This window comes from Polistes canadensis, unplaced genomic scaffold (assembly GCF_001313835.1).
Source record: "Polistes canadensis isolate GaletaPanama2010 unplaced genomic scaffold, ASM131383v1 scaffold_127, whole genome shotgun sequence".
Classification (NCBI taxonomy): Eukaryota; Metazoa; Arthropoda; class Insecta; order Hymenoptera; family Vespidae; genus Polistes; species Polistes canadensis.
Genome location: NW_014569674.1, coordinates 244,292 through 255,588, shown reverse-complemented (window position 1 = coordinate 255,588; position 11,297 = coordinate 244,292). Strand labels below are relative to the sequence as shown.

At 27.4% G+C, this 11,297-nt stretch overlaps 1 protein-coding gene and 1 non-coding gene across 2 annotated transcripts in view; both read left to right on the top strand.

Annotated features, from left to right (window-relative positions):
- Nucleotides 1–3,056: 3,056 nt before the first annotated feature.
- Nucleotides 3,057–3,129, top strand: Trnar-acg. Its single transcript has one exon. It is a non-coding gene; the product is annotated as a tRNA-Arg (tRNA).
- Nucleotides 3,130–8,152: 5,023 nt separating this feature from the next.
- LOC106788145 overlaps nucleotides 8,153–11,297 on the top strand; it is a 61,515-nt gene continuing 58,370 nt past the window's right edge. The window contains exon 1 of the mRNA XM_014751146.1: nucleotides 8,153–8,228. The gene's annotated coding sequence lies outside the window, so the exon portion shown is untranslated. The remainder of the gene's footprint in view (nucleotides 8,229–11,297) is intronic.

Below are 11,297 nucleotides of genomic sequence, written 5' to 3'. Positions count from 1 at the left end.
TGATAGAAAATTGTAGAAAATTGTTTCTATTAAAATAATAATTTTTTTTTTTTTTTTTTACATAATTTACTTTCATTTTTTCACAAACAAAATAAATTGCTACTTTATATCAGAAGTTATTAAAATTGTTTAAATTTTATTTGTGATTATAATTTAGTGTGTCTCATAAATTAATTACAATTAGAAATTATTTATCTTTTTATTGATTAGCACAATACATAATTGATTAAAACAGTAGGTGTTTGATGTTATGTTGTCATCAATGACTATTATTTATTTAAAACATGAAAGATTAAAGTCCCACTTATAAAATTGAATTTGAAAACAAAAAATATTAAATTTATGCTGTCTAACATTTATAAATTAAATCTACTTAGAATAATAATGTATTTTTGTCAACTAATTTATAATACACCCTATATAATATAATTAATATAAATATAATTGACACTAACAATTAATTTTCTCCAATTGACTTGCATATTAGTTAATTAAATAAATCAATAACTATTACATTTTATGTTATTATTAGTGATATAGATTATTACTATTAAATATATGAAAATTAAATTTTCTTTCTTCTAAAATTGGAATAAAAAATAAACAAAAAATTTTATATATGTAACATAAATAAATTTCTTCTTTTTATAAATTAGTTATTAGCAATTACTATTACTAAAATCAATTACTTATTATTTTGAAATTGCATACTTACATAATAATAGATATGCTATAAATAAAGTATAAGTTGTAATATTTATAACAAAAATTAATCAAACACTTACAATAATTTATTCATTAATAATAGTTAATACTGACAACTATACTTCATATAAAGAAGATATATAAGTTATGTAAACAACATTTGTTTGTTTAATAATTAATTTGTATTAGAAAGAAAGTTCAATCTTATTATTTGTAATAGCAATAAACAATCATTAATAATAAACTATCGCAAAACAATTAACTTTGATAAATAAAACACATTTTCTCGATAACAATACATAATTATTGTCAATTAACATATGATTCTATCATATATGAAATAACAAGTACAATTTTGATATAACATTATAATTTTTCACACGATATAAATTGCTTGTAATATAAACACACATACCAAAATTGACTAACCGAGGACAAGCAAAACACGAAGAGAATTTTCTTAGAAACAATTTAACGTAACGAAAAATAATCGAAAAAAAAAAAGAGAAAAAAAAAGAAAAAAGATAAATAACGTCGTTGAAAATGCGTACGGTTCGTCGCCTGAAAGGAGAACAAAATTGATCGTGATTATAAAAACGAAAAGGGGTTGGGATATATTAGAATGCAGTGATCTCTCCTTCGATAACGAATCTCGCGAAATATTATGTAAATAGAGGAGCGCGTTAAACACCCGCTATCTACAGTAGGTACCCTTTACCTTTACCTGTAAACAGTGACGGATTAAGCGATAAGCAAACTAAGTAGCTGCATAGGGCCCCGAAAGGGCCTCGAAGTCTTCAAATTGCTTTTTATTAGAATTAGAGAAAGAAATTACATTTTTTAAATTAAATTTAGTTAATGTGTTATGGTATGATATTTTTTGATTACATTTATTTTTCGTTAATAATTTAATAAACATTTTTACGAGAAACTATTTATTTCTAACTTGAATTGAATAATCATAAAATTTTTATTACTAGAGGGGCCCTTATTTGACTTGATCCGTTACTGCGTGTAAGTGCTGCGCTCGACGTAGCAAGTATAAAAAGCACATAAAGCAACGTTTAGCGCACGCTTAAACGAAATTGCTATAATCCAAGACAAGGCGAACAAAAGTCAGTGTTGAAGATGAAGAACAGCAGGACGAAAAGTTTGTGGAGGGGGAAAGTAAGAGGAAGAAGATGATCAAGGGGAGAAGTGAAGGAAGGGGTGAATAAGAAGGAAGGATGGTGAGGGGTTGAGAGAATCAGGGGAAGGGGATGAAGATGCATTAACATACCTATTTACATAATGCGTATAATTCGAGTAATTATGAAGAGAAATATACATAATTTAATATAATACAGAATGCTTAAAATACTGTGTTCTATCTCATCCAAGAGATCTCAACGCACCACTGGATATCATTTCTATAGTCGAGGTATATATGATATGTTGGGAAACAAAATGAAGGTCATTTTAATAGTGTGAACTTAGACCCAACGTGTAAATATTGTATATGATTTATGAGTATATAAAAGGATAAAGTAATTCTTATGTTTTTAGATAAAGATATATTTAATTATGAGATAAGTGTGTAATGTTGAAATTTGTATTATTTTGTTCGAATAAATATGAAAAGGATAATTTATAAATTAATAATAATATTGTGTTGAGTTTAATTGGATTTAGTTAATAAAAAATATATGAAGCAGTATTATTTAATTATTTAGATATTATTATAATGTATGACAAATATTGAAAATTTTAGGTTATGTTGTTTATTTAATTATTGTATACAATACTTTAAACTTTGCAATAGTATTATAAAAGGATATTAATATTGTTTATTTGAATATTAAATTCTAAACATTATGAAAATTCAAACAAAATTTCATAAATAATGTTCTTCATTTGTTGAACCCCAATTCAAATAATTTTTTTATATTCGAAATACTCAAAAATATTCATCGATAACGTCTGCATATCTCTCTCTCTCTCTCTCTCTCACTCACTCTTTTGTTTTCTTTCTTTTTTTTTTTTTGAAGGTGAAAGGAAATGCTCGTTAGCCCTTTTATGACAAAGCATCTTTTCGACTGCATTTTGAAGCTGACAGAGGATGATGAATACTGTCAGCTTTAATAATGCGTTATTTTATTTATCTTTTCACACGAAGAACATCAAACACAATACTCTGATTTATGCATATTAACATTATCCTCAAGTATAATGACTTGTAAACTTTTCTATAATATATCAAGTTAACCAATAAAAGCCATGCAGTTTTTTCTGTATTCATTTAAAAAAAAAAAAAAAAAAAAAAACAGAACAGACTAATTAAGTATTCCAATAGTATATAATTTGTAAAGGTCGGTCCTGTGGCGCAACGGATAACGCATCTGACTACGGATCAGAAGATTCCAGGTTCGAATCCTGGCAGGATCGTTGAGCATAGTATATAATTTTTTTAAAAATAATTCGCTTATATTATAATAATAATAATAAAAAATTACTAATAAAAATAATGTTACGTACTAGTATTAATAATAATAAACATTAATAATAAATATTTAAATAATTATTATCATGTAAAACTGATGAAAAACTAACGAGACAAATATTACGAGTCTAATTTTTGGAAATAATAAAAAAGGAACAAAACGAAAGGAAACAAATTCAAGATAACGAAACAACATACCATTAAACTGGTATCTAATCCTTCATCATAGAAATGTCTCTTAAATTAGATGAACGTTTAAATTATAAGTAGTCTTCTTGAATGTTCGGTCAACTCTTAATAGATCTCACATTAGCATGAAAACTAATATTAATAATAATAAACATTGATAACAAATATTTAAATTAATTATTATCATGTAAAACTGATGAAAAACTAACGAGACAAATATTACGAGTCTAATTTTTGGAAATAATAAAAAAGGAACAAAACGAAAGGAAATAAATTCAAGATAACGAAACAACATACCATTAAACTGGTATCTAATCTTTCATCATAGAAATGTCTCTTAAATTAGATGAACGTTTAAATTATAAGTAGTCTTCTGAATGTTCGGTCAACTCTTAATAGATCTCACATTAGCATGAAACGCGTAATCGGTTTTGCTTTCATATGCACATAAAAAATAACTCCCTTTCCTTTTTCATTATGCTCTTGGCGATATTCCTTTCGGAAGCGTCATTAGAATAATACAACTGGTGGATATATATATATATTCCTCACTAAACGTTCGAACGTGCATAATAATAAACGGGCAAACATACACCTGCGTACTATCGTCTTCCAATTATTCAAACGGTTTTTATTTTTAAGTCACTGCGATTTATATCGAGCAATTAGACCATAATTGGTAAACGCTAATTGGAAATAAGTACGCATTGCGTATAATACGTTTATGGTACGAATACAAAGAAATAATAATAATAATAATATGTTTTGTTAAACATCTTGAGAAACGTTAAAAATCGCATTTATCCAATTATTTTTTATTTTCTTCCACATTCTTCTTGTCTTTTTTTCACGCGTGGACTTTTATATGAACATATTTTTTTATAATATAATTTGTGCAAGGAGATCAAACGAAATGACAATTGTTTAGAAATTTTTTCATCTTAAATCATAAACTACGATAGATAATATAATTGAGCCGGTTATTTTGAAAGTGGCATAAATCACTTTTTTCAAAAAAAACCGAGTTAATGGCAACACTAATTACAACTGAACGGTATCTTTTCATTTTCAATCAAAAAAAAAAAAAAAAGAAAAAAAAGTGACTTATGCCACTTTCAAAATAAACGGCTCATATTAATAATACTAGGACAATAATAATAAAAACAAAAAAAAACCATTGAATATCAATATCCTTAATATTATTTTTGACTCTAAATGAATCTCTAACTCAACTAATTATATTACAATTTATTAAATAGTATAAAATGAAATAAAAATTCAATAACCCCCTTATACAAGAGTCAAATTACAATAAAACATAACAAGTACAAAGTTCGAACAAATGTTTAACAAGATTTAAAATACGAGATAAGATACATAATAACAATCAACCAGGAAGAACTGAATAGAAAAGAAAAGAAAGAAAAAAAGAAAAAAGGGAAGAGAATACAATAGAAAGAAAAAAAAAAAGTGGACCTCCATATCCCTTAACATTGTTTTTGAATCTCGTCCAGCAAGCAGTAACACATGATATCCAGTTCAGCAATTATAAAACTGTAATATAGAAAGAGGTACCGCGTCACCACGAACATATGTCGTTCATCTCTCTCTCTCTCTATCTCTCTTCCTATCATTCTCTTTCTTTTATACTTTTCTTCCTCTCTTTCTCTCTCCTCATTGGCAGCAAGTCCCCCCCTCCCACCCCCTCGTATTCATCGGTGATGCCGACATGGGAGAGAACCCGTGACACGCACGCTCGCACGCTCGTTCGCACGACTTATGCACGCACGTACGCATGCACTAACTCACTCACTCACTCACTCAGTTACTTATTCACCTAATGCAAACTAGTATCAGTACTTACTTATACGTGTGTGCGTGAGCGTCGCAGTTCTCTCTGTATAATTTGACATGTTGTCGTACACGTTATTATTCAGATAGATCTTGAGATACCAGATTCGAACGCGAACAGGGCCCTCTTCCACTTCTCTGTCACACTCTTACCAACCAACCCCCTTTACTTTCCAACCCCCTCTTCCAACCTTCTCCTCCTGCCTCCCACCCCCCACCCTTCCACCCCTTCCCAATCCACCTTCTTTATCCTTTCTCTTTTTGCCAAGCAATTCGAACGGTTCGTTTAGCTTACGTGTTGCCAGCACGAGCGAATTAAACGTTTCACGAATGTTACACTGTGTTATTTCGGGTTTTTTATCTGTTTTTTTCTGGTTTTTTTTCTTCTTTTGTATTCTCTTGTGGGGTTTTTTTTTTCTTTTTTCTTTTGATTTTTATCGATCATCGATTCGATCTGTTTGAAATTATTCACGATACGTAGTATTTTATTATATATTTTGATGATACATCGGGGAAAATTATTATGATGGAAATTTGTCGTTGTTTGTTATTTGAGTTGTTGATAATCAGGTTTTGTAGGATTTTAGTGCTGTTTCATTGAGAATATTCGTATTATCTTTTTATGTGAATAGTAATTGTACCTTTTTTTTTTTTTGACTGTACTTATTTAGTATTAATTATTGCAATGAACAATATTGGTAAATAGATTTTACAATTTAGTCTATCATTTAACTAATAGATGGAATTAATTTTGATTGATTAAAAATGTGTGGTATTGTATATGTAAATAAATGAAACTGATATTATTGAATTGAAAATTTGCAATGTTTTATATCGAGGTAAACAATATTTAACTTTTAAATTAACCAATTAATAATAAAATGTTTAATAAAAAATACTCAACAAACTGTATTTTTTATTTAAATATAAAATAATAAAAATCTTCAGTATTTTTTAAAAATATAATAATTAATCATATTATATATTGCTATTTATATTTTACAAATTCTAAATTATAATTTACAAATTTAATTAATATTATTTTTAAATTATTTTTTATCTTCTCTTAACCATGGAGCTTAAATATTACGTAAATCATTTATCAAACGATTAATAATGTTTAGCTGAGAATGATTTGAAAAAAAAAACATTATTTTATTTTATATTCAATAAAATTACTTTCAACTGACGTACAATAATTGCGAAATATTTCATCATTTTAGCATTATATGTATTGAGTGAAAATATTGAAATCTTAACGTTTAACGTATTAAATGCGAGAATGTTTCAACATATTTTATATAAAGATTGTTTAATATCCTAATTATCTCTTGCCGCGGGCCTATTTTGTTAGAATCAGAAGTATTTATATATTTTACATAATACATAATACCAATGCGAAGATTACTAATTAAATATAGATGTAATTTCAATGATGACGTAAACAACAGTTTAAAAGAACGTGTCACGCATAATTAACATATTTTGAACGAATGATCAGATATCTCACGTTTTATATATATACATCAATCAATAATAATTATTAACAACTTGGAAATAAGTGATGATAGCTATAATTTTGCTTATTTGTCATGCTAATTATTGAATCTAAATCCTTTTAATACGACTGGTGAAAAATTAATTAACAATATTATAAAAATAACATATACGTAGATAACTAATTAATAATAAAAATAATAATATTTCAAAAGAATAAACTTCGTGTGTGTGTAATGTTTTAATATCGTTCAATAATATGACGTCATTCTATAAATTAATAATTATAATAAATATATTATATAATATCACTCTCTCTCTCTCTTTTAACAAACGATTAATAAAATGTCATTAATTATTATCATTTACACACTTTTATATGCTATATAAAATATAAATGGTAAAAAATAATTAAAAAAAAAAAAACAATGATAAAAATCATAAAACCACTAAAAATACCCTTAATTTGTCATACACCGAATTATGAATCATTACAAAAAAAAAAAAAAATATTTATTCTTTTATAATATATTTCACCAATGTGTAAGTGAAATGAAAAAAAAAAGAAAATTAGAAAATCCTTTAAAACGAGTAAGGCACGCTACGAGTAAGAATTTGCAGTTTCTTTTTAAAACACGCCACGCCAATTTTTTTTTTTTTCTGTTTTCCTCCATTAAAACTTTCCAGCTGACTCGATCGCACTCGTGAGATTTCAACGGTCTCGTCACGGAGCGACACGGTGACAATTAAATCACAGGTTTTCTCCGTTGATCATGACGGATTACTATACCCCTTATATACCCCTCCCCCCCTTCCTTATAACCACCTAACTACCATCAGTATAAATCTTACTACTTTGCCTTTAAAATTTCTTTCATTTTTCTATCCCTTTACAATTGTTTCCTCTCTCTCTCTCTCTCTCTCTCTCTCTCTTATTATTTGTTTTTTTAGCCGCCATTTTTTTTTGTCTACCCTCACTCAAAGTCATATCATAGTACCAGGTATTACTGTAACAGGGAAACAACATTTAAAGGGGGTCGCAGTTTACTTATTAACCCTTTCTTCTCATTTTGTTTTTTTTCCTTTCTTTATTTTTCTACTTTTTAGTTGTTATCATAGAGTTGGTTTAGGGTGATGTATATATATATATACAACTTGATTACCTGCTGTCAACGATTATCATCACGTTTATACATATATTATACCGAAAGAACATAATTTCTACCTGTAATATACAATACATCATACATAATCTACGATTTTAATGACAACGATGATGGATGTATCCTATTATACTTTTAAGAAATTCGAGTTTTGAGGTTATAAAATGGGAAGAGTGTACAGTGGCGACGTCTATGTTAATACGAATTGAAGTAGAATGATAAAATGGTAGCTGGGTTATTAACGAGGACACTAATTAAAGATCTCTTTCTGTTTCATGCTTCGCCTGGGGACGTACATCGGTCGTTGAATTCTACTGCTTGCATCGTCTGGTTTATTGTAGTATGTAAGTAAATCTTTTATCTTTTATCTTTTTTCTTTTTTCTTTTTTCTTTTTTTTTTGTGTTTTCTTGATATTTAATATATCTTATAAATTATGTAGATGTACAGGCATGAAATTGATGTGTAATTAAGATGAGAGTATTGAATACGTGCAAAAATATTGATTATTTATTAGGTAGATATTTTTTTATATTTTTTATCAGTATTTAATTTAAGTTGTCAATGTTATACTGATAATTATGAAAACGGTAGGTATTTTTTAATAATTTTGATCAGTGTCTTGAATAATTGGTCAATATTTTCAATATTTTTTTTATTAGTATATTTTAAATAAATAGTTAGTATTTTGAATAATATTTATATTAAATGTTAATATGTAATATAAAGAAGTAGTAGTATACTGATTAACATATTATAACAAATCACGAGTATACTTAAGTTGCACATGCAAGAAACTTAAATAAATATATTAATATATAAATATATTAAATATTTGTTTATAAAAAGTGTAGTATTTATATTAAACAAACTTTTATATAAGTTGACCATTTATCTTACAATATACTTATCACAAATATAATGTACATACATTAATGTACATTGAATTTTTCTGCAACTTCTTCAATCGTTTTACATAAGTTAACACTTTCAAAATTTATTGTTGCTTTTCCATGAATATATTTGTTCAGTATTATTTCTATTAAAATTTTCTATTGCACACACTAAAAAAATACTTCAATAAAATACTTACTACCGAACTGTACCAAATATGAATCATCTAAGAAAACTCGTATGCAATAACTCTAAAGAATTTATTCAAACCACGAGAAATAAAATATTTTTATGAATTCACAGAAAAAAAACAAAATACACTAATACACACGACGTACAATTTTAAATAAAATTTCTCTCGTATAATAAACTTAATAATGAACGTCAAAAAAAAAAAAATCGATCCCATTCGATTCACACAAATGGCCAGAATAATATCTCCAATCAGAAATATGCAGTAAGATTAAAAAAGAACAATTTATATAACGTTTATTCGAGGTTCCCTCCACTTATCACGTTTATACTTACCGACATACATACCATCGTACGATCATACGATCGAAGATCATCGATGCAAGACCGATTACCGATCATCAACGATCTATAGTGATCGAATCGATCGATCGCAAACAACGCGTTCTGCACTGTGATCTTTCTCTTGCTAAGAAAACTTTTGTAAGAGAAACAGGGAAAGAGAATTGGTTGGGGGGGGGGGTAGAAGATAAAGGGGGGTACGGGGGTAAAGGAATATGAAGTAAAAGCATGAAAGGGTCCGCGATTTCTCGTCGAGTGTTCTGCACCGAAGTTTTTGTTGTTCCTGTTGTTGTTGTTGTTTCCTTTTTTTTTTCTTTTTTATTATAGGCGAAAGCAACTCGGTTCGATTCGGCCAGCAGGTTTCAATTACGCGCCGGTGTGTCGGCCTGTCTGATGTTGCATTCCCGCTCTCATTATGTGGAATATGAGAGCTCGTGCTAGATGTTCTTCTTCCTTGATTTTCAAGCAGCCTTGGCAGCCGCTGTTACTGCTGTTACTGTTGTTGTTGTTGTTGTTGTTGTTGTTGTTACTGATACTGCCAGTTATGCTGCTACCTTTCGCTGATAGCTCGATAGATATATATATGTATATGTATACTTTTGTACTTAAGACACAGACACCTGTGCTGGCCTTTTAACCTTTTTCAACGTCTCTCTTATGGAAACTGAAGGAAGGCTCGATGATCATTCAATCAGATTTTCAAGTAGCCTTTACATACTTTTAAATGGGTCTATTGATGTACAGGATATACCAAAAGTTTTTAGATTAGCTGAAATATTTTTAGGTTAACTTTTAAGTTGTTTATTTTTAGATTTATTTTAGAATTTTTTTTTGGGGAATTTTCTCTTTAGCATAATTTATTTTTTAGATTTTAAATAACTTTTTAAGCTTTTGATCGGATTTTAAAATAATTTTTACATTGTTTTAAATGGGTTTATGTACAGGGTAAATCAAAAGTTTCTGAGTAGGTCTTAAAATGTGTAGATGAGCCTAATGTTTTAAAATGATATTTTTTAAATTAATTTTAATGTTTGGTTATTCTTTTACAGAGTTATTTAACTAATCCTTTACTGACCTGTATGTAAATGGTCAGCTTAAAATATCCTAAATGTATCTAAAGTTTTTAGGTAATTTTGTAGACTTTTTAGGGTTATTTATATTCTTGATTTTAAACAATTTTAAATATTATATTAGATTTAAAATTAGTTTTATATATTTTGAATAGGTGTATGTACGTACAAAGTTGATCAAAAATTCCTTGGCAGTTCCAAACATCTTCAATACATTTCAGGCTAGTTTATTTTTCAAGTTTTTAACAATTTCAAACATTTAATCAGATATTTCAGTAAGCTTATATACTTTTAAACAGTCATGAGTATGTTAAGTTTCTAATTGATTTCTTAATCTTTCAAAACTCTTGTAGTCTTAAATTTATTGTTCCTATCTTATGTTAAACAATTTCAAACATTTAATTAAATTTTCAAGTAATTTAGAATTGATGGTCAGTATACATGAACATTTTCTTCAATTTACATATTAATAACAATTTTTCAGTACATTAATTAGATGATTAGTACTTATAACAAAGACGTGATTGTGTTAGGATTCATTTAAAACCACATGAATATATTGACGCCAATAAATAGCAGTGCACAAACCGTATACAATATGTAAGATTTGATGTTTAAAAAATTGGACCCATTCTTAAGTACATTTAGAGCATGGATTGCAAAAATATCAACAATTTTCTCCTATCAGAAATGGTTTTGGAAATATAATATACCCAAATGTATCCAACAGTATATAAACTCTAAATTTTACAACCTGCACTGCGTATTGATCTATAAAACTTCTTTTTTCTGATTTATATAAAGATAATCAGTGTATATGAATTTTTTTTCAAATAAATAAATTCTCAATATTTATAATATCAACACACGATTGTCATAGGATCACATTAATTGAGGTTAACTAATTAATATATATA